At 39.9% G+C, this 23,208-nt stretch overlaps 1 protein-coding gene across 6 annotated transcripts in view; it reads left to right on the top strand.

Moving 5' to 3' along the window:
- Positions 1-388: 388 nt before the first annotated feature.
- Positions 389-23,208, top strand: part of tnr (tenascin R (restrictin, janusin)) — a 139,116-nt gene continuing 116,296 nt past the window's right edge. For 2 of the 6 annotated variants that reach the window (XM_058066132.2, XM_058066131.2), the window contains exon 1: positions 390-638. The gene's annotated coding sequence lies outside the window, so the exon portion shown is untranslated. Of the gene's footprint in view, positions 639-6,507; positions 6,527-23,208 lie in introns of those variants that run through there. The other 4 variants (XM_078791538.1, XM_078791537.1, XM_078791539.1 and 1 more) reach the window with 4 other exon arrangements.

Here is a 23,208-nt window from a genome sequence, read left to right as displayed (position 1 = left end):
AACTTCAGATATGGAGTTATGCAACACTCTAGTTGGGTCAATTATGGTCATAGAGATGTGGCGACAGCATCTGCAAGGTGATTTTATTTTTTTGGGGGGGCAGAATTCCAGGCTGCTCCACTCCTTTATGTTCAAATTTTAGACCCTGAGCATCATGAAGGGAGCCACTAGAGGCTGCACTGGCTGTGCCACCCGTGTGCTAGATCAATGAGGAGAGAGGGAGAAAGTAGCAGAGAAATCAATGGAGAAAGGAGAAAATAAGATGGTGAGATAGCAGTGGGAGAGAGCGACAGCGTGAAGAGGTAGTCTGAGTGAGCAGCTGACAGCCTGAGAAAGCGAGAGAGAGAGTGAGAGAGAGAAGTGGGTGGGGGTCGTCTCAGCTCACCATAGAGAAGGAGAGCGAGCGGAGCATCACCCTGTGTTTATCCTCGCATTCCCCACTGCAACTGAGCCACTGAGAGGGGAGCGCGCATCTGACTGAGCCCAGTGGAAGCCGCAAGGACCAGCATCAGCGCTGAGACATCCATGCACCGAGCTCCACGGGAAGGACGTCCGTAAACCAGCCACGATAGACCCAGAGAACGAGAGAGAGCAAAAAAATAGAAATTGGAAGCTTTCTACAAGTCGCATCATAGCTGGTGAGTGAAGTTGCGGATGTGTGTCTGAAGTTCCTCCCGTCTGTTCTCTCAGGAGAAAAAATAGTTGTTACTCCGGTTGCATGGCGTACTAAACAAATTGTCCTAATTATGCACTAGTTTCAGCTGACCCAGCAGATACTTCATTCGGTGCATCTTTTTAAATGTCTACCAACACAAGACATCACGCTCAGTTTAGTGTGTTTTGTGCAAGAATAATGCATGGTGTAGCCCCATTCATTATACTACTGTAAAAGGTCTTTCTTACTTTTTGTATTGGGTCAAAATTTATGAAGCTCCTCTCAGTACAATGTGTTTATTTAGTGGTCACAGTTTGCAGGTGCAAACTAAGAGGTTAGGATCAAAATATTAGAAACACCTCTTAGTATAATGCATTGCGTGATGCCGATGCATCAATCTGAGCGCTGGAGGCATTGTTTTGACCCTAACCATATTATTATTAATAATATTAGGGTGCATTGTTTTGACTCTAACCATATTATTAATATTATTAGGGTGCATTGTTTTGACCCTAACCATATTATTAATAATATTAGGGTGCATTGTTTTGACCCTAACCATATTATTAATAATATTAGGGTGTATTGTTTAGACCCTAACCATATTATTAATATTAGGGTGTATTGTTTAGACCCTAACCATAATATTATTAATAATATTAGGGTGCATTGTTTAGACCTTAACCATAATATTATTAATAATATTAGGGTGCATTGTTTTGACCCTAACCGTATCATTAATATTATTAGGGTGCATTGTTTAGACCCTAACCATAATATTAATAATATTAGGGTGCATTGTTTAGACCCAAATAATAATATTATAAACATGTCTCAGTATGATGCATTGCACCGCTGCAAACTACAGCCACAATGATACCCACAGAATTAGAGATTATTGTGGTATAAGGTGTACCTAATGTTGTGACTGATGAGCATGAACACACAACTTTTGTCATGTCGCCCTCATCTTGAAAATAAGCAAATCAAATCTAATAATACAAATGATTGTCTCGCTTTCACTCATAGGTCGTCAGCCTAAGGCACATTTATCACTATTTTCTTGCGGTTGTCCAACAAATGACCTGCAAGCTTTAGTGGACCAAAAAAAGGCAGCTGTCTCGCTCTTCTACCGCTTCTGCGGGATGAAGAAATGAAATACTTATTTTGTTGTCAACATGCTGCACACACTTTCATGATGCCAGTTAAAATCCAATGTGAGGTCAACTCAATATTTTGTGTTCAAATAACACAATAGAACTGTCTTTGCTGTTTTACAGATATGATATGATTCACTCATGCTGAGTTACAAATGTTTAAACTCATTTAGAAATACTTTAAATCCCCATCTATCTTCTGCTAATCGTTGAATGAACATTCCATGTTGAGTTCAATTTGTAAACGCCCTGCCGTGCTTGATATGCCATCTATCTGCACGCGTCTCTTTCTAGAACCTATCCACCCGACCCCTTGCGTTAGACTCCGCACTGGTCTGTGAAGGTTATTGTCATCTATGGAGTTGCTTTAATTTGTCAAAGCCGAGTGAGGCCCACGTTGTCCATGGTCACAGCAGGCGGTAGCAGAGAGGGGGATGCAGCTGAAAGTGGTGCTGATGTGGAAAGCAAGGGAGTGAGAGACTGACAGGAAAATGGCACAAGCTGTGAAAATGAGAAAGCCAAGCTGCGAGGAAAAAAAAAACAGCAGTTCACTTTCTTTTGTAAAGAACACTGAAGAGTGAATTTCTGTCAGTATTTCCATTTCCTTACTGTTTGTATTGTACTGTCATTAGGCCATCAAAACATTGTAAACATGTGACTCTGGTGTCATTGAGCCGAGATGCAGAACTCGAGCAATTTCTGTCTCCATCCTTCTTTGTTTTTTCCACTTATCACTCTGTCTGTCCTTGACACTCAACTGAATAGGCTTAACTGTGTCCTCAAATGCTGTTTATTACAGTATATGTATCTCATTTAGTGCAGCATTTATTCATATTACCAGTTGAGCCGTCTGGCGACCAGTCCAGGGTGTACCCCGCCTCTCGCCCAAAGACAGCTGGGATAGGCTCCAGCATACCCGCGGCCCTAGTGAGGATCAGCAAATCTTGTTTTTGAAATGTACTTTTTCTTTGGCTTTTTTATGATTCCATCACTGAAGTGTACTACAAGTGAAAGAAGAGAGATGAATGAAAGTCATTTTCAATAATTTTCTTACATTTTTAAATTTGTATTTTATTTATTTGTATTTGTATTTTTGAATATTATTTTTTGTTGTCTTTTGCCACTTTGCATTGACAAGTTCGCGCTTCACTCTTTAAAAAAATATATATTCATGAATCATGCAGGTTCCTAGTTGAATGTGGCCTATTATTCATGAAAATTATGCATGTAGAAGCAAATTTTATGTATATTTTGGCTAAATTAAGTAAAATAAAAATACCAACACAGCATACGGCATTAATAAGACACATTCAAAGAGCCTGTGAGTGATATATGGTATTCTTCACTGGTCACCGGGTGTCAGTAATGTTACTGCAATGTTTGGTGAGACACACAAATGACAGATTTGATCTTTGATTTGCTCTCCGAACCCCAGACGTGACTTTCTGTCTTAGAGAACACATTTATAGCAATGAACACAAGACTTATTTATGTCTTGAATGCCGTATTTATTCTTATTTTTGTAAAGGTGTCTATGTGAACTGTGCAGAAATGTACTTGTCAAGGTCAGGTCTGGAATCACTGAACAGCAATAAACAGGTGATTGCTGTATATATTGCTCAGAATAATGTCATCAGGATGAGTTATTATAGTGGAGGTTTATGGATGGAGTTCAACTCTTGAAATCCACAGCGTCTCTGCTGGTTGCATGGTTTTATATGAAATAATCAACAATTAGAAGCCAGTTGTTTTTTATGATCAACTATTCAATTATCACACCTTTCATAGGCTTCATCTATGTTGTAGAGTCATCAGTCTGAATGTAAAGACATCCACCTCGCCGACTGCTCTTCCTGTGCTTGTTCATCTGGCGGTTTCAGCAGTTTGTTGCTGGGTAGGTTTTTATTGCAGATGGGCCTTGTAAGAGCCTCTGCAAAGGGCTTAAATATGGAAAAATATTGTCATAAATTGCAGATGAGGCAGCCGGCATTTGTTAACCTTTACACACATTGATGCTGCTTGTGTGTTAATTTCTTTCACCGTTTCCATCCCATTCACATCTACAGTATTTTATCACCAATGTGAGACAAGGCTGCCCTAGTCTTGCGTGGCGATTAATAATTAACATAATTCCAGGCCACTTGTGCTTTCCTTTTTGCATTAGTGTTAATTGCTTACTTGCCATTAGGTAGAGCGTTAAACATGGACCTATCCAGCTTTCATTAGTGCCTGCATCGTCTATCAGATGCCAATGAGATTTATAAAGAAACTACGCTAAGGAGGGAAAGCATCATCAGTTTTCTTTGCCATAATTCCATCCATTCATCCATTTTCAATAGCGCTTTTTTCTCACTTGCTGTAACTAAAACGGCAAATTCACAGATTCTCTCTGTGCTCATTACACTAACAGTGTTGCAGTTTTGCACACAAGCTAATTGAATTATTAACATCCTGCCAATCATTATAGTGTGTGGCTCAATATTTAGTTGTAACAATCTGGTGTCTAAATACTTTTGTTTGACCATATTTAACTGTTAATAAGATGAGAAAAAACAAACTCATATGCAGGCATGAGTGTGACTATAGCGTGTGTCTATACGTGCCCCGTGATTGGTGCATTGGACCAGTCCAGGGTGTACCCTGGGATAGGCTCCAGCATAGAAGATGGATGGATGGATGGACATTACTCAGGCACATGAAGAGTGTAATACAGTACTTGATGTGCCATGTGGAAGCCAGTTCAATTTGCTCATACAAATTGAAGTTTTCCATGGCAGCTATATTGTATTTTTTTAGCGAAGCAAAGATGAATGTGTCGATTACGCTCATCTCATCACGGCACTTTCCTGTCTAAATGCCCGAGGTCTCGCACAGTACATGTGTGTGCTTTATATTTGTCTTTTTGTTATAGCCAGAATAAGAAGGGAAGTCAAGCAGTTATATACTGACCAAAGCTGCGGCTTTGTAGTATGTGAGGTCTGGGGGATATCTTGTTTGGCTGAGTGCTGTAAATTTGACAAATGGGACCCGTATATCACTACTGAATCACAGAAGCGAGGACGGCAGTGTGGGTTGTTGTGTGCTTTGCCTCATTGTGTGCGAACATCTAGCCAGGAGAAGAAACCCTGAGAGGATCTTAAAATGTGAACTACCCATTTGAAGAAAGAAATATGTGCACAATAGCAGACTTTGACAGGCAAGATTTTCTCTGCCTTAGTGTAGCTCTGAGGCAAATGGCCCATGTTGGACGATTTTGTTGAAATATAAAAATGATCATTTCATGGCGCACGGTGCAGATAAATCAGTCTTTAATTGTGCTTGTCATGAATAAATCCAAAACAAATACACCATTAGCATTAGCTTACATTTTCTATTAGAAAATTCGAAAATTCCACAACTGAAAAACAATAATAAGGTGCTAATGTTTGCTAATGGTCATGTTGGTTTGAATTATAGAATTAATAAAATTCTATATTTACAACAAATATCATATTGATTCATTCATTTTCCGCCGCTTATCCTCAAGAGGGTCACGGGCGTGCTGGAGGCTATCCCAGCCGTCTTCGGGCAAGAGGCGGGGTACACCCTGGACTGTTCACCAGCCAATCACAGGGCACATATAGACAAACAACCATTCACACTCACATTCATACCTATGGACAATTTGGAGTCCCTAATTAGCCTAGCATGTTTTTGGAATGTGGGAGGAAACCAGAGAACCCGGAGAACATGCAAACTCCGCACAGAGATACACGAGATGGCAATCGAACCTGGGTCTCCTAGCTGTGTGGCCACCCACTCAAGCACCGTGCAGCCTAACACCATATTCTTTGATTTAAAACGACTCCTCACCTTACTGAAGCCCATTTTGTCGTCAAACTAGTCTGACTTAAGTGTGCCCTCTGGTGCTTGCAAATGAAAATCACCTTTGTGCTTTCTCTTCAAGATTTAATGACTATTAATGACACATTGTTTCAGATCATGCTCCTTTCTTGTTTTAAGTATTCATAAGGGCAACATGTTTCTCCATTTCTAGGATCAACCAGGAAGTGGTGCTGCACTTCTTTCTCCTACCAGCATGTCTTTTTTTTTTTTTTTTTTTTTTTTTTAATTCCAAGCACCCGCCTCATGAATCTCTGTTTTGCTTGAGGTGTTTTATTTTTAGCCGACCATCTTCCAGCCCTCCCCAGCGTTTAGGGAATGTGGGCAAACCGCGTTAATGGTCCTCATTAAGGCAAGTCACTCGAATCCAAACTGGAGAACCTCCACTTTTAAGTGCTGCATAAGATTTCGGCATTGCTCCTTCTCCCTCCTCGTGTTCTCATGCTGACTCTCCACGCATCTTTCAACAGTTTGTTGGCGCTCATCCCACTTTCTATTTTCCTCTTCCACCTGAGTAACTGGGCCGGGAAATAGCCTGTAAAGGTCTTCCATATCTTTCAACCTCTCCTTCAAATGTGTGCATTTTCAAGATATTCACTGCACAGCGTAAATCCCCTGATGCTACAGTGTGCTTGTGTTTGAAATGTGTGTGTTTGTGGTTGTGCACTTTCAATAAGGAAAGCTTCCAGATGACCTCTGACGCTCATGCTTTTCCCCCGCCTACTGTGAAGTAGAAAGCGGAAAGTTCAGGTGTGAAGGCCCCTCTAGGTCACCTGTGAAGGATGTTCAGAGACGCAAACATAGCGGCCCAAGAGACGCCTTGAGCTGGCGGGTAAATACACTTTGATTCTGTTTATACAATAACTGCACTGCAGTGAGCGGCACATGCTGTTTGATACCTGTGCGTTTTGGGATTATGTGAAGCTTTTCAGTCTGAGCTGTCTTGGACATATTTGGATTCTTATCGTAATAGTTTCTCTTTGTGTCACCTTTCCGAAGTAAAAACATGCACAGAAGATAAGATACATAACCCGTAAAACCTATCTACTTTTAAAGAAAATAACTCCTGTCATCACAACATTTTTTTTTTTGTAATTCCCACGGACTCGCTACAATGATAATAAGTTACATGTCATTGAGCACAATGTTGCTCACCTTCTTCACTGGGACATGGACGGGTAACGTTATAGCGAGGCAGGCCTGCTGCCGACTCATTTGTTAAATCTGGTATATGATTTAATAATCCATGATAAACATTTACCTGGGCTGGTTAAATCTTGGTTAAAAAGGAGTGAGATGCTAACAACATGCTAACATTCTATCTTATTTCATTGTTGATATTAAGCTAACCTATTCATTTCCACAACAAGCACAAAAAAAACATGTCACGTATTGACCTTTTTAATTTGCCTTCTCTCATCTACATGAAGCATGTGAAGACAGTGTGTGGACTAAACCATTTCATGTAACTATTAGGGAAGTTTACTTTTGCTCGATGTGGCTATTTAACTGTTACCACCAAATACAAGAGATTGTTTTAATCATTTTTAAGTGACAATATTTAAAACAAATCACAGCAATATATTAATATTTAGAATTAAGTTTTATTTTTAGCATTGTCAAGAAGAGAGTCGGGGTTGTGGGTAGGACTCCAAAATGCAGACATCTTAGTGTGAGTAAAAAAAGGAGTCTTTATTGATACAAGAAAACAAGAGACTGCACCTACTGGGACACATACGCCTACACAGTACATCCTGCAACCATGTAGTAGCAGATACATTCATGATAACCTGTAATACTTGTTATATTTTGGTCATTTTAAGCAGTACCAGAACTTCCTTGGTGCATTGATTTCACATAGCAGTATAGGAATGAATTTAACAAACTCAAAACTAAAAACACTAAAAACAGCAGTGGTGGCATCTCAAATATGTAGCCTACCTTTTGGTGGAGGTCTGAGGCATTGTGAGCGTGGTGCTGAAGCTCCGTGGGCGAGTGTATGAAGAAGCGAGCTTGCAGTTAGCTGTTGGAATTTGGTGGGTGGTAGACACTTTGCACTCCTCCACCTTCCTTTCTTCCGCATGAGGTTCAGGTCTGGACGGGCCATACTTGGCCACTCAATCACTTTCACCTTCATGTTCCTCAGCAAGGTACTTGTCATCTTGGAGGTGTGCTTATCAAGTACAATGCAGCCCGGTTCCCAAAGGAAACGGATCATGCTCTGCTTCACAATGTCACAGAACATGTTTCCTCTAAATGAAGCTGGTGCTACAGAAGATGGATGGATGTCTCTTCAGGCAGATATAGTGTAATAAAATGGTTTCTGAAGTGAGAGGTGTGTACTGTACTTTTGAAAGATGATGTACATTTTTATGTTGAATGTGTATTTTCTTCTTATATACACTAACCAGTGAAAATTTTGACTTTCATGAGTCAATAGCCTTCAAAAGTGAGTTTACTTTAATAGTGGTTAGTATGTAGTCCACACCATCAGGAGATTGGGAAAAGCTGGGTTTGAATATCTGGGCATCCCTTTGTGGAGTTTCCATGTTCTTCCTGTGTGTGGTTTTTCTTTGGTTACGCCGCTTTCCTTCCATATTCCAAAAACGTGCATGTTTTTGACTCTAAATCAAGAGTCTCCAACATTTTTTCTTGTGAGAGCTACTTTTACAAAATGTATTTATTTTCATAGCTTATTTTAACCCAGACAAACCAAATATGCTTTTTTACAAGAACATTAACAAAATGATGGCATCCACAACTCCCATTTTGTATTTCCCGTCGTCTCCCATTATTAACTGAAAACCTGAATGAAAAGCCTCTTGGTTGTGCGGGGCTACCTGCTCTAAATTGTCCATAGGTATGAATGTGAGTGTGAATGGTTGGTTGTCTATATGTGCCCTGTGATTGGCTGGCGACCAGTCCAGGGTGTACCCTACTCTCGCCTGAAGACAGCTGGGATAGGCTCCAGCACCCTTATTGACTCTATTGAAGAAAATGGCTGGATGAAAGAGTTTACTCCAGGTTTTCTCATTTCCTAATGAACTTCTCAAAGTGTCAGCTAAAATAACTCAAAAAGCGCTGTCAAGTCAGTGTGTGTTTTTTAAGCTAAATTGGCACATATGGAAAAATGTGCGTCTTGAGGGGTGTGGCCTTTCCCAAGCAAGTGTAGTCCGGTTGATGAGTAATAGCTATTTCTGGTTACAATGTAGTGTTAGTACTCAAGTAGTCTTATCATTTTCCTTATTTATAAATGGAATATTTTCGTAGTTTTGTAACAGCCCCATAATCAGTCTTACACAGGTATTATCAAAAACGATAAACATAATAACAGTAAATAAGCCATTTAAGAAAATAAATAAGACATTGCTGAGTGACGTTGGGGGTTCAGAGTGGCGTTTCAGCTTGTAGCCTGGGTTTTATGCCTGGGTTATGGATATTTATCAGGGATTATTGTGCCTGTAGCCTTTGGTTCCAGTGATAAATTCAGTCCTTGACGGTCTCAGCAAACATTACAGTAGTATTCTACTGATACCTGGTGAATACTGAATTTTGTTTTTGTGTCTTGTGAATGCTTTATATTTGTGTTTTAGTTCATTGAAACATTTTAATGATTGAAAATGCTTAATTTAGGCAAAACATATGTAACATTTGCCCAAGTATGGATTAGGGGTGTTTCAATCGATCGCCATCGGCCGATATCAGTGGAAAAAGTATGGTATCCGCATTGACTGATGCTTGCTTTAAAAACGCAGATCCCCTTCCCAGATCAGCTCCGCTTCCGCTGCAGCATCCAGAACAAGCATGTCTGCCGTGTGTGGGACTTCGTGAGAGTGATAAAAGTTTTGCACGCTGTAAAATGTGCCTCAAAAATGTCTCACCAGGACATTTGCGGCATTTGGGGCTGAACACTTGGCAGGGTGTGGTGAGTTTGAGGCTTACAATGTGATCATCCATCAGGCAGTGGCTATAAAACCCCGGTTCCAATCCGCTGTACTTGCACGTGTGGGCAAAATTTGGGGATGAAGAATGCAGATGACGCACTTTTGGTGCAGGAGGAACTTTTTGTGTGGGGGGGCTGCATCAAACTCTGGATGATGTGTGATGAGTAAGTGTTTGAAAAGTCCGTTGAGCACACTGATACTCCCTCTTCTGTGCCCGAAGTGGCTGACCATGATGTCCCAATACTTCTGATTCTCTGAACCACAGCTCTCAATTGACATAACACCTCTGAATAAGACTAGGGTCCACACCAACCAATCATACCAACACCTTTCCATACAAGTTAATTGTACCTGCCATTTGCCTGCCTGGTCCTTCCATCTGTCTGTCAATTACAACAATTGTGTCATTACCTTTTAACATGCCTATCTCTCACACACACGCCATATTAGATTCTTAGCACATATGCACACAATTATAATTGCTCCAATTGTGCCATTTGCATAATTTCATAGAAAATGCCTTTTCCTGATGAGATTTTTTTCCACTTAATATGCATAACAGTGCTGTTGTCTGCTGGCTTGCAAGATATACCTAATAATTGGCTCGACTGAGCTTTTAAAATTCCACATGGATACGTTATTATGGCCGGTGTTATTGCATTACAGTGAAACAAGCTGACCTCAATTCATTTCCTCCTGCCTCATGCCACGGCTGCCCTGTCATTGTTAGCCGACAGGACAGCCCTAAGGGGGTCAATGCTGTCCACATGTTAAATGACCTTCAAAGTGACCAACTTGAAATTGGGTTGCAATTTAGCGCTTGATTGCATTCTTTTTTTTTTTCAGAAAATGTAAATAAATTGTTTTTATTTTTTTTTTTACATTACAATATTAATACATTATAATGTTATTGCTAGCTCATCTGCTGTATTTATACCCTGGTAGTGTGAGTGATATACTGTCATTGACTTACTATTGTTCATAATCTTCAGGAAGATATTGTGTCAAACATACATGATGTCACCATTTGGCTTCTTTGTTATGAGAAGAGATCTTTTTTCAAGCCCGATTATTGGGAAAGTTAGTACCTGATAACACATTTCCACTATTTCTTGCTTCCTTTTTAAAAATTAATTATGTGTTTGTTCGATTTTGCAGTGCAAAGTGTCTGCTCGGTCCATTAGGCAAACAGTCCATTCTCTCCTTTTATTGAAGACAATAGTGTTCTTAAAATACAACACTGACCGCTAATTAAGCCCTCCTCATGAGAATGATCGATTTTTCCTACGTACTTATTCTGTCAATATAAGGCATTGTTGTACATATTAATTTGCAGCTCACATATGATTGTTCATTTTCCCCCTTCAGTTTCTAAAATACCAAATTGAATCAAGCATTGGATCCCCAGCCAACCTTCCCACTGTGCCACAATAGAGCAAGTTGAGCACTTTGTGGTGAAACCGTATTTGCCTAGTAACTGCTCTGACTTGTTGCCCGCAGTTTGATTTCTTATCTGTTCGATAAACTCCAGCTACAGGGTCAAATGCTTCATCTTAAAAATAGATAAACAAAACAGATACACAAGTTTTTTTGTGATACACATCCAGCAGTCATGCACCGTTATCCAGTATCTGTGTTTGGGGTCACATGTATGAGTTTTGATGACCCAGAGAACAACATTTCACCAATAATGATGCTACAAAAACTAAACACACAGTGCAACGATATGTTCTGTTTTCCTGCATACCTAAGAACAATTAAAGCCTTCTACTTTTAATGATAGTGATGGCACAACACACTACCAATAGAAGGCGAATGACTTACTAACAGCTACGAGGTCACACGGCAGTAAGTACTGCTGCCGCTGATTAAATGTACCCAATAATTAAGCAGACATCATTGATTCCCTGCAGAGAAATGGGGGAATGCGTGTGTGCATGGAAAAGAGAGACACACTCTTCCTGTTGCCCCTGCAGCGGTGGGCCAGTCAGATATGGGTAATTTGGGAAATGAGCAGAAGTCGATTCCACTTAAATCGACAGTGGTGGTCGGACTCATTGATGTTCCATGCATTGTTGACTCCCATCATTTTCTTCCTCTATGCAAGTTGACAGGGTGATGGAAGAAATAGGGATTGTCCTAGATGATCATTACGTTGGCAAATGTAAAAACAGGATAATCACGTGATGCGTGATGCATTTCAAGTGCGTAAGTGAAGGGAATTTTTGATTAGCTGGAATTAATTAACACTTGGATTGTTACTGTACAGTATCTGGTTGGCCTCATGAATACAGCGTACTCTCTCAGGGATGTTTGTGACCTCTCTTTTTTTTTTAAAAACAAAAACAAAACTTTTCCCTCATGGATAGTAATGAAGATTGAAACATTCTAAGCCATATAATCAAGCACACAATTTATTGCAATGTCATTGTTTTGTGTTATAGTAAATTCTAGGGTTGTGCATCTCTTTGTGATAGACACTGCAATACGTATCTTGATACACGTGTTTTCATATAATTGAGAAACAATTCTTCTTCTTTTCTCTTTGGGCTTTTCCCTTCATGTCCTCCTTCACTACATCCATAAATCTCCTCTTTGGTCTTCCTCTACGTCTCTTGTCTGGCAGCTCTAAACGCAGCATCCTTGTACCAATATATTCACTATTTCCCCTCTGGACATCCCAACCATCTCAGTCTGGCCTCTCTGACTTTATCTTCAACCTCTAACATATAATGTCCCTCTGATGTACTCATTCCTGATCCTATCCATCCTGGTCACTCTCAATGAGAACCTCAGCATCCTCATCTCTGACATGACATTAATACCTTATTTATCACGGTTAATTGGTTCCAAACCCGTGTTAAATGAATTTCCACAATATATGAGCCAGGTTAAACCGGTTTCTGACTTTCTAAATACAGGGTTTAATATTATCAAAGACCTGTAGACATGAAATAACACCCAAATTGTTTACATCACATTGCTATGGTATCCCTGCAGGGACAAAACAGACGAGGAAATTCGTTAGCCTCTTCAATTTACTTATTCTAAACTTAAGAAGGTGTTTTAGTTGGAAGGAGGACAAAGAAGACAAACTTACCACTTCCACACAGTATGAGAGGATAATGTTTTTTTTTCCCCACTCAATCGCAACCATGGCATGTCTGCTCAGCTTGGCTATCGTAATAGTCACATATAAATAGTGACTCAATCGTCAATAGCGTTGCAGTGCAAAATGTAATGCAATCTCACATCAACATTACTGATGCATAGTGACCAGAATACTATGTATAACTGACTAATAATAGGCCATTGTCAGAAATATCATTTGAAAAATCATGATAAAGTGAGGGGAGCAGCATTGGAACTGCGATAAAGCGAGGAATTACTGTAATTGAAATGGCAATATTTTTCATGGGAAGAACGGATTTGGTTGGTTAGTTTGTCTGAACTTCTGCAACAAGTTAACCGAGGTTCCACTGTAATGCATTGAATCTACTCAACCACAAGTATATTTGTTGCAGCGTAAGGATATGCCTTACATACTGTTTCCTATCCAAAAGGTTACTATTGAAGTTTTCAAAGTCTTGACACTGTATATACTAAAGAAATAAAATGTCAACCCAATGCTGGAGCACTGAAGCTATTAAATAAAACCAGTAATTGTATGTAAATCATGCTGGAACTGGTCTGCTTGCATTTATATTTCTTCTTTAAAAATGCAGAATGATAGTTCGCTCTGTTGTGGAGAACCGGATAGGAAGTCATGTATTTTGAATAAAACCTACTGCCATTTCCAGCAGAAGGATTAAGTGTACTGTGCTGTCCTTGCAGAGTCCTTATTATGAACAGCCTTCCTTTCTTAACAACCGTTCATTGGTTGATGGATTTTTGAGTACTCTGTCAGGGCATTATGTTTCTTGCTTGAGAGTCTGGACGACACAATGAATTCTTTCTGTCAGTCTGTTAGTCTTTCACACATTTCGCAGCTTTTCTCGCTTTTATAACCATTGTCATTTTGCAGTCCCTTCTGGGGTTTTTTCGTTCTGCAGGCCAAATACTGGCAAAGGACTAATTATGCTTGGACACAGATCAGAAACAAGACATTGAACAATCTGTCTCTCACTGGCTTGTTACACTTTGGACATAATGGAAGTTGAAATGTGCTTTGATGTGTTTTGCAATTCTAATCAAATGTTTGTTTGATGATGTGAATATTAATAAGTATTTTATGTAACACTTGTTTGACAGGCTTCAATAATTTTTTTTACATACCATAAATTTACATACGCCTGTGTTTAACTTGCACTTTTTTTTATTAAATTCAATTATCTTCACAGTAAAAGTTGCTAAAATGACAAGAAAATGAAGTATTATTGAAGGTTTTAGATACCAAGGTTGAACACACGGCACACTTTTCCCCAAAATACTGTTGCCTGTTGCCTCTGTAGTGATACAATGGTTTCACTGTTTTCAGGTTTTGAAAGACTAAATAAAAAAAGCAGCTGTGAGTGCTGTATTCTGTGAGATAAGCCAGAGAACCATTTCCACCGACATTGTTATTTTGCTCCTTTCAACCTCATTGTACAACATATGAGGCAACAGCTTTGAATCTTTGCGCTCATTGCCGATTTGCTTTGTAGGATGCACCGCACGTCCAAAACTGTCTCTATACAGTAAGTCGACAACAAAAGCGCAGCATGCAGGGAGACTTAATCCTTTTCGGGACAATGAGGTGAGGTGGTTACTTCCACGTTTCAACTGTAATTAGTGGCACACCAGAGAATGGGACACAGTGGGGAAGGTGGTGTTGCTACTTGGATGACCAAAGCATGAGCATGGTATGCTTGCTTTATTTGCATATACTGCAAATCAGTATTATTTAAGACAAAGTGAACTTTTAATCATCCATGCCTGCTGCCCGTGTAGCCCGGGGTGTCAAACAATCGCACATGGGGCCAAAACTCTGAGCTGACTTTAGATTTAGAGTTATATATAGAGTTATATTATTGTGGCTTTTGTTCTTAATATGGTTTGATGTGCAAACAAACAAAAAAATTTCACACCGTTATAATTTGTTGAGGGTCCACAATGTGGACCAAGTCCTTGCTATTTTCCAAACAGTTCCAGAGATTGACAGATATGGTGTGGATCAGAGGTTACCAACCCGTTGATCGCAAGCTACTGGTCGATCTTTGAGACTTTACTGGTCATTGCATATTATGAAAAAAAATCAGAGAAAAAAATTATTATATCGGTACCCCCCCCGACATGAAGTATCAGCGTACGTACACTGGAACACCTCACTGTGCACGCATGAAGCGGTTAAACAAGGAAGATAGAGTGACTGACAAAACTCAGCAATGTGCGTGTGCACACATCAGTAGTAATTGCATGTTAATGTGGCTCAGAATTTGCCTTTGCTACCTCAAAATTAAAGGGGCTCTATTATACTTTTTCCACTGTTCTAATATGTACATTTTGTTGTATTCTCGTGTTAAACAATGGCAAAATTTCAGATAATGAGGTTGCACATTTGGAAGTGAGCCATGAAAGAGGTTTCTCAATGCGCCGTTACAGAGTTTTTTCTAACACTGGCTCCCTGTGATGTCACAATGAGCTCGGCTTCATTTTTATATGGGTGTGCACTGCAGGCCAGATAATGTTTTTTTACTTTACTTTGTACAAAATAAATCAATGTGTGTGTATATATATATATAGCTAGCTAGCTATAATTTAATATTGAATTTAAGGCTGGGACTTACATTCCAGGGAACAGGGATCTTGGTCTCAAAATAGTTGGTGACCACTGGTGTAGATACTACACAGTATCACATTTGATGAAGGCGTCATATCATTTGTGCTTAAACTGGATTAAGACTAGTTTTGTGGTTTTATGTTTTTCCACTATCACTATACACCAAGGAACGCCTGAGTTTGCACGCGACAAGAGCAGAATTGGAAGCAAACTGGCATTAAACAAATTGGATAAATGTTATATCTGGTAGTAGTTTAAATGGGATGCATGGATCGTATAGAAGCAGCCATGCTTGAAATTGGGTGAAAACACACATTAGTGGAACATGGAAGAGTCTCCATTTACTTTTTATTAGCTCTGCTGCTCTTGTCATTGTCCTCCATGCAGGCCTTTGCATTATAAAACCTCCTCAGGGTTTGGATCATAGGAACACTGTGGTTGTTTACACTTGTGCACAATATCTTCTTGCCCTCCAGTGTACTCCAATTTGAACACGTATTCTGAGGTCATTAAACGTTGCATTGAATGAAATTGACCCTGGAAATTTTGTGAACAGTATTATAATGGACTCAAGAGAATCACTCTACTCGAGTATGGAGGTCATGGCCATATGATGACCACAAAGTAAATATTAAACGATCCCTGACATGAGTCATGAACTTCGCTTAAATACTATTTTATATCCATCCATCCATTTTCTATCTATTTTCTAGCCAATCTCCGCTGACTTTGAGTGAGATGGGGGTACAACCTAGACTGGTCGCCAGCCAATCACAGGACACATATAGACAAACAACCATTCACACTCACATTCATACCTATGGACAATTTGGAGTCACCAATTAACCTAACAATATGTTATATATTGTTTGTAATTGTGTGCCACATGGTTCAGTTTTTCAAAGTCAACGGTAAATTTGCAAAAATGACATTTCTAGCTCTCACAGAGATGCCATCGCTCAAGTAAACAAACATGGCGGTGTATGAGACGGGCTGTTTACAGTGATTATAGCGCAGATTTGAGCGATGTGTCAATAGACATGGGGATGAAGATGGGTCACCTTCCAAACATAGAGTGGTCAGCCTAAATTACTATGGAGTTGCTTATCCTTCAATTATTATTTTAAATCGGCTCTTTAATGAGCATAAAGAGGCTTCTATAGCTTGTTTGATAGTATATGAGGCTGGAAGTCAAGAATAAATTTTTGGCCACCTCCCACGAGTCTGCCCCCTACAGTAAACATATTGCTGTCAAAAGATCTTTATATAAGTTGTATAATGTTTTACTGCCTTGCCGCTATTGTGGAACAGTGTTTAGAAGACATTACATGAACAAGACATGACTTCACGTAGTGGTCGTTCTTTGACTTGAGGTGGGTGTCCATCTGTCTCTCATTCTCTGCATTGTTCTTGTAAACCTTTCTCTTTCGGAAAAGAAAAAATATTACAGCATCACTTGAATACTATGAACATCCAGCAGCAACACTTGGCATGCCTACACTACTGGTGAAAAATGTACTTAACCAAGTTAACGATATGTCTAAATAAATGTTTGTTTCATCTGCTTTAGCTGTGAGATGTCACTTTTATGTTCCGGAAATAAAGTCCCCTTAAAGTTAGTGGGCTAATTTATGGTTCATGCAGAGTGACGTAAGACACTGATCTGAAAGTCCCGCTGGTTTCTCTTGATTGGGGGGGTGGGGTGGGGGGGGACATATCTTTCAACAGAAGTTGCTCAGAATCTGACGTGTTGTTGTTATTTTTCTAATGATGAATACGAAATTTTGTGGTGACTTAACTAAACACCGTAAAGTTACAGTCGGTGTTTTGTGACGTATATTGAGTTGTGTGAGAAATTTCTAGTCAATCTGACTTCAGGGTTTTAGAAAGCACCACCATGTGTTGTATGTGTCAGAAGAATAATAGCACAAGCAATGCAGTAGGAGTGCACCCTTTTGTGTGCAGTGGTTCTGGAGAAGAACAATTAGCTTACACTAGCTTGTTTTTTTAAATGATACTCTTACATGAGGCTAAGTTATGTTGTTAATATTAGTTACTGGGTGGACACCAATTCCCCTGTTCTTCTGTGGCATTTGGCTGTTAGTCACAACCTGACAGCATCATTCCTTCACACCGTTTTCTCATTGTTTTGTTGCCCCAGACATGCAGACAGGCTAACCAGAGCAGCATCCAAACTTCCAAATACCTCCCCCTGACTATAAAGTAGTTTGGTTCCCTTTTGGCTAACACTGATTGCTTCACTCGCTGATATTTTATGACCTTCTCCTGCTTTTACCAGCGGAGACCCAGGGCGGCAGTTGTAAGGTTCACATGGTTCACCCCTCTGGGCTTGAATGTTTGCTTGTTGCCATGCTCCATTCTCACTTCCCCTTCTTCTCTTGTCAGACAGCCACACGGTCTTGTCTGCCAGGGAGTTGTCTAGAACTGTGTGGTGCCCGACAATAAATAAAAAGACAAAAACTCCTTGTTCATGGCTCCATATTTGTCAATTAATGTGTCTGTGCCTGTGAACTGGCCATTCTGTGTGAATGTGTGTAAGTGTGCCAGAATCCGGGATAATCAAGTGGGTGGCTGCGTTAACTAACAAATCATCAGTGTCCTAATTTTTTTTCTTGCTTAGAGGCTTGTTTCCAGTTTATGGATTGATGAGACAGGGATCAATAATTTGCTGTGTGTGCGTGTTTGTGGGTTGGTTTTTGGATCATTGAGGTCCTTAGGGAATGGTACCATTGTGTTTTGACTGGATGAACATCACTGGTAGCCGTGTCACGGAAACAACGCAGACTTCACACTGATGGGTAATCAAAATGCACAGAGGAGCACGGAAGATTGCAGGACATTGTGCTTCGGTCTTCTGAAGTTTGACGTTGACGAGCTTTTAAGCTGTAGAAGCCAGAGTCTGACGAGGCGTAATGCATCACTAATTATTCACATTTCTTTTGTCTAGACAGTTATGCGAATCCTTATAATGTGTCCTCAAATTTCATGCTTTTGTGTTATATATTGAAACTTGGGATGGTGATTAGAGTTAAACCTTTTTTGCTTTCAAAACAAAAAGCCTTAGGGATTAGGGATGTCCAATATTGGATGTCTTGCCGATAACCGATATTGTCCATCTTCACATTTCTGATACTGATACCAAAATGTGTAACATGACATATCTCATGTGGTGGAATAAACACATATGTGTTGTGTAGCTAATGGATAGAGCATCAGCAGTTAGCTTCTCAAAGCGGGTATAAACAATGGTAATGGTTTAATTTCATTTGAACATGCATCAGATTACAATTGAATGCTTCACATAATCAGTTCACAGTTCCACATGTCCAAAAGGAGTAGGAAGAAGCAAAGCTTATTAAATCCTACCCCTCCATCTGGTACTTTTACAATCTGTAACTGTTACATTTGTTCGCTTCCTGCCTCCCTGATATTATTTGTTATTCATTTTAATTATTTTATGTATTCAATTTTAAACACATACTGAATTATAAGGTGATGTAACCAAATTAAATGTAATGAAATAATTAAATGATGGTTACCATAATAACAAAATAGTGATATATCTAACACATCATGACTGGTTCAAGACTCTTCATCCTTGTATTTAGCAAACATCAACTGCTTTTATTGTTTCTTGAATTTGCTCAACGTTTTGCATTGTTTGAGGGTCTTACTCAATCCATTCCATAGTTTGATTCCACATACTGAAATGCCTTTTAATGTAGTTCTTGCATATATGTGTTTCAAGTTTAGTTCTTCCCTGAGATTACATTTCTCCTCTGGTGTAGAGAAGTATTGGAGGACATTTTAGGTAACTGGTTATTGTTAGCTTTATGCATTGTTTTTGCTGTTTGAAGGTTAACGAGGTATTAAGTTAAGTATTTGTGAATTTAGTAGTATTTGTTCTCTATAGGGGGCATTATGGCTTATCCTTACTGATCCTTTCTGCAGTACATTTAGCGAGGGAAGATTGCTTTTATATATCCACATGTAAAAGCAAACACCAACACACCAAAGCACTCTAAACTTTATGGGATGGATGCAGATGCACCGTAGTGACTGTGTGTGTACAGTAGCAGGATAATGTTGAAATTATGGACTGGGATTGAGAACATGACTCCAAGATGACGAAAAGTATAGACAAGATGAGTACGTCTGGTGGTCAGTCCACTAGCTTGCAGATCTTTTAAGAAAGCTGCAAAGAAGAGGATGAGCTCACAGGTCTCGACAGGAAGTAATGGTGACCGACTCCATTTCAGGAGAACAAAATGAATGAAATGACAGTTTACCCTCCAACCATTAAATTATAAAGTGCTCCACTGTACATCCATGGATAAAAGACATATTTGATATTATATCTGTCAGTGTATTATTGAATATAAATATAAATACAAATCGGGTACAGTAGAGATAAATTTAGATTCAGAAATACGTAGCCTCATTGGAACAGTTTTGACCTTGCCACCCTTCTCCAGGTGGAGCCACACGGGCAGGTGGCTGTCTGACAGCAATTATCATTCTCTCCAACAAAACGGTGTGACTCGATAATTCCATCAGAATGCCGCTGGGAGTGGGATTAAGCCAGGTCATCTGAGGTCAGAACACCCAATTCCTTGTTGAGAAAAAGTGCTGCTGTCATTGACACTTCCCTTTAACTATCCCCAGATTTATGCCGCACGCTTTTCTGCATGTGAGGCGTTTGGCTCGTCTATCCTGCCGGGCGGATGAGGATTGATTTAGTGCTACTGCTGCGTAAACTGGCATCACTCCACTTTTTCCCCATCAGCATTTTTCCTTGAAATGAAACTTAATTTCATCCCGCAACTGTTGTGACTCCTCATCAATTTGTAGCGGGCACAGTCATTTAGAACATCCAATACATGTTTATTGCAATTGTGGAAAAGCAGCCGACTCCTGTCTCAGTCCATGTTTTTAATTAAGGCGTTGTAGTTGGGGAGCCATGCATTGTCCAAAAGCAAAGTTCAGTGTCCTGCTGCATTCATTTCATAATCAAGCCCAGCGTTAATTCAACTCTTCCAATTAGTTTTTGTTCAATGAATCCCTTACAGTTTTTTGAATCCATTATTCACATCTTAATTAGCATTTCAAATGTATTGAACATGGGTTCACAACAAGGCCATGATGAAATTATGTAATTTCATTTATGGTAATAGGGTGCATAGAAAGCATACGTCCGCATGCATTTTTGCTGAAGCTGAACTGAAAACTGTCTTTTTATTGCTTTGCTGAGTGCACTTTTATAAAAAACGACTGCACTTTTGAGAGAAGAGGTGCTCAGTTGTCTTTTTGATTTTAAGGGAAAAAACGATTCTCCTGTTACATAGTTTGAATGTAACTTTATTTGATGTTTTATTATTACACATATTTTGATGATGTAGAATGCAGAGACAAGAGTGAAGGATTAGACAGTAGGACTTAAGAGATCTGCAGATCTGGTTGCTAACTTATGCTATAGCAAAACGGCCAGTGCCACACCAGCAAAGACCAGCATAGTCCATAGTTCCATGCTGGTCTATGCTGTTTTTTTCAGCAGGGTATTTTTAAAACTGCGTATTTTCCCCTCTCTGTTAATGAAAAAAATCTTGCCAAAGTTGGGAATCTTGCCAAAGCAAGTCTGTGTTAGAGCCTGCTACAAGACGCCTCGGATGGGAAATTGTTTTTTGAGCTATAAGATGGACGACCTCGGTGTTTCTTTGCCTCTGCTCTTTATAGTGAAGCAATATTTGGGCTTGAAAATACAAGCAAGCAAAAAGCGCAAAAAGAAAAATAGCTCCAACCAACACAATTCTGAGGGCATCCATGTTGTCTCTGATGTAAACACAGATCATGCGTGTGACCTCACAGCATACGTTGTCGCTGGTTGTGACGCTGGGGTCATTGGCGTCCATACCAAAACCCATAATCAGATTTTTATGATTATTTTTCTTCACACTTTGCCAGGGGGGTTTGAAAAACCTCGTTTTTAGTACCAAATGCCTTCGGGCTGGTGTGGATGATATGGCAAAATCGTGGAAAAATTACTTTCTTTGATCAGATACCCACCTCCATGTGGACAAGGCCTAAATCATGACCCCTCTCATTTATCACAGCACGTTTGTCTGTACTTTTTGAGGATGTGGCCCTCGTAAAAGTTGGTTGACTGGAGAACATTGAGCTCCATCAGCTAAAATAGGCATGTACTGGAGACCCCACTGGTTTAATAGACGTAGCGGCCATTAAATTAGTGCTCCTTGTTAAATGTTATTCCCACCTTAGGAGTGATTTAGATTGTCTTTCCAAAGGTCATTTCCACCTGCCACTTGTATGATCATAAACCCTGCAAGGTGTATCCTGTGAAGTAGGCAGGGAGTTACACATTTTCAACAGACATTCAACTTAGCTTCAGGCTAAAATATTTACCTGCCCATTTTGGACCGCACACACACACACATGCTTTGCTGGCTCTCTTGCCGGCACCAAACACCCTGAGGCAAGCTGACAAAATGGTGCTGCTCAGGTGAAATGATTTAGCCGCTTGAACAGGAGGATACAGTTTTGAGAGCCACTATTTTTCACAGAGGGCTGACACCATCTTCCGAAAACGTCACGTCGAGACAAGGCATATCGGGGGCATAGCTCATTTACTACCACTGCATGCTGTGTTTATTCCCCCCAACATGGTTGTAATGAAATATATGTCATAAACCTGAGAGGGGAGAATGCAGAACATGCATACATACCAAATTTAATGGTTTTCTAAGAATATGGTGCATCTTTTAATTTTAAATAGCACTGACTTGGCTGTTGTTCCTGTGCTTGAGAGAAGCTGATCAGTAAACTGAGTATTTATCATCCGTCAGAGAGCAAATTTTGTTCTTGCAGCAAATTTCCTGTTTCTCACTGGTTTTAACCCTCTCCATTAGACCTCTCTGGCGCACTGGTTTATGACCGCTGGGCAGCTTAAATTGGGTCTCCGACACTGCGTTAACAGCACCAGTAAGTGGTAGAGCCCTTTTTCCAGCTGCAATCACCACCTGTGAACAGACCAGAATGGAGTGAGAGTGGTCTGGACGCGTTGTTGGTGTCGCAGAGCTTTCAGAACGGGGCCAGTTGGATCAGGCGGCTAGTTTGGCAGCGTCTGATATGTCCAATGATTTGGACACGATTATCCCAACAGATCCTCATTTACATTCATACATTCATTTCTCTTCACAAGTGTTTGTGACTCAGATCACAGACGGTGGGGATGAGCCCAGACAATTACAGTTGCAATACCTCGCTGCAGCCGTGTTTGGAGAAAGACATTAAACTGTTCAGATGTCAACGTGAAGCAATGGAGGTGCATCGGCCAGCGCATCCTAGCATCTCCTGATTGTCTTTTGGAGGAGGATTTTCTGGTCGTTGATTTCCGATATAGTTTGACTCCGTAAGCGACACTGGCAGCTGCAAAGTAAAAGACCATTTACATGGAATGAAACCCTATAATATTATTCTAAGATTCCTGGACTCGATCTAATAAAAACATATGGATTTATTTACTGAAGACCAGTGACTACAATCCACGTTTTGCAAGCAATTCAGGTCTACAACACTTACCGGTGACAACAGCAACATGGTGCAAACATACATGTACGTACATGTACATAAGCACATACAGAGTACTGCAGTACATGAAGTACACAAAACTGAGCAAGATTGGTTGAAAAGCATGACCGTTATCGAGCACCAAGTCTTCACAGGAGTGCAATTGTGGGACTTAGCAACAAAGTACTTTTATGTTTTTCACTCTGC

Source organism: Doryrhamphus excisus, linkage group LG6 (genome assembly GCF_037039965.1).
Source record: "Doryrhamphus excisus strain RoL-2023G ecotype Guam linkage group LG6, RoL_Dexc_Guam_v1.1, whole genome shotgun sequence".
Taxonomy (NCBI): domain Eukaryota; kingdom Metazoa; phylum Chordata; class Actinopteri; order Syngnathiformes; family Syngnathidae; genus Doryrhamphus; species Doryrhamphus excisus.
The sequence above is the reverse complement of the archived record's forward strand: the minus strand, read 5'-3'. Positions and strand labels throughout refer to the sequence as shown.